Source organism: Cebus imitator, unplaced genomic scaffold, assembly GCF_001604975.1.
Source record: "Cebus imitator isolate Cc_AM_T3 unplaced genomic scaffold, Cebus_imitator-1.0 Scaffold215, whole genome shotgun sequence".
Taxonomy (NCBI): Eukaryota; Metazoa; Chordata; class Mammalia; order Primates; family Cebidae; genus Cebus; species Cebus imitator.
This window is the reverse complement of record NW_016107530.1, coordinates 3,685,480-3,686,979: the sequence shown is the minus strand read 5'-3', so window position 1 is coordinate 3,686,979 and position 1,500 is coordinate 3,685,480.

Here is a 1,500-nt window from a genome sequence, read left to right as displayed (position 1 = left end):
AGCTCACTGCAACCTGTACCTCCTGGGTTTAAGTGATTCTCTTGCGTCAGCCTCCCTCGTAGCTGAGATTACAGGTGCCAGCCACCACTCCCAGCTAATTTTTGTATTTTCAGCAGAGACAGGATTTCACCATGTTGCCCAGGCTGGTTTCAAACTCCTAACCTCAGATGATCTGCCTGCCTTGGCCTCCCAAGGTGCTGGGATTACAGGCATGTGCCACTGCACCCAGCCCCACTAATGTTTTTTATTTTTGGTAGAGATGGGAATCTCACTATGTTGCCCAGTCTAGTCTTGAACTTGTGCCTCAAGTGATCTTTCCTCCAGCTTCTCAAATTACTGGTATTACAGGCATGAACCACTGTGCCCCGCCTCACGCCAGTTTTTTAACTGATCTTAAGGAATGAAATTGAATATTGTTTCTATGGTTAAGGAAAAAAGAATTTGCTAAGAATTTAGTAATTTCCTATTTGGTGCTCAGTGTGAGAGTAGACTTACTTGTAACATCGAGATGGTCATACTGCAAAGCAGGGATGCCATGAGGAGCAGAGATAATGTCTGTAAAGGGTCTTGCAGTGTGCCTGCTATATAATAGATGCTTAAAAGTGGTGGGTATGTTTGTAGAAATTTGTGTATTTATTTCATTACTTCACCCGCTTTTCATCTTGCCATTTTATTCATGAGATATAGAGGAAAGTAATGAAGTCTTCCCAAGTATTCCATACATACCATTTCTCAATATCTGGTAAAGCATTTTTCCTGCTGCAGGATTAAGATACTTTATGAATGAATTGGTTTCACTGTTCCCATGTGATGCAGAATTATAGTTGTGGTTTCCGGCGAGATGACTATGCCACAGTTATTTTCTTGTGCTTGTATAATGAGAGGGTTTTGGTATTTCTGCTGTGTTCTAGACATTTGCACTATACAGCTCATTTTCATATCATATTTCATACGCAATACCATATTGTGGTGAGTTTTCTGTAAAAGTAGGATCAAGGGAGGAGGAAGTGGGAGGACAAGACAGTGGAAGACCAGAGTTGATCCAAGCCATGGAATTTTGGATGGTGTGGATATAGGTTAGATTTAGAGAAAAAAGCGGGTGTCTGTTAGTTTCTTCTATCCTTGGAGGAATAAGTAATTTGTACAGGAGTTATTACAGAATTGCAGGGAGATTTATCTACTGGGCAACATAGAAATTAAGTTGCTTTCGTTATTCACCTAAGCCCATTTTCTAGAGATCCTGCCATTGCATTATGAGATGGTAAAACAAGCTAATAAAATATGGAAATGAAAATAGTGTTCTCCTTTTTTTCTTCCTTTTTAAAGAACCAATAACATTATTAATCAATTAATTAGATATATTTCTAATTCACATTACTTCATTACTAATTAGGTACATGCAATTTTAACAAAATTTAAACTTGTTTGCTTGAAACACAGGAAGCTGGCAAAGGAAAGGAAGGCAGGACGAAACTAATTGTTTTTTTTTTTTTTTTTTTT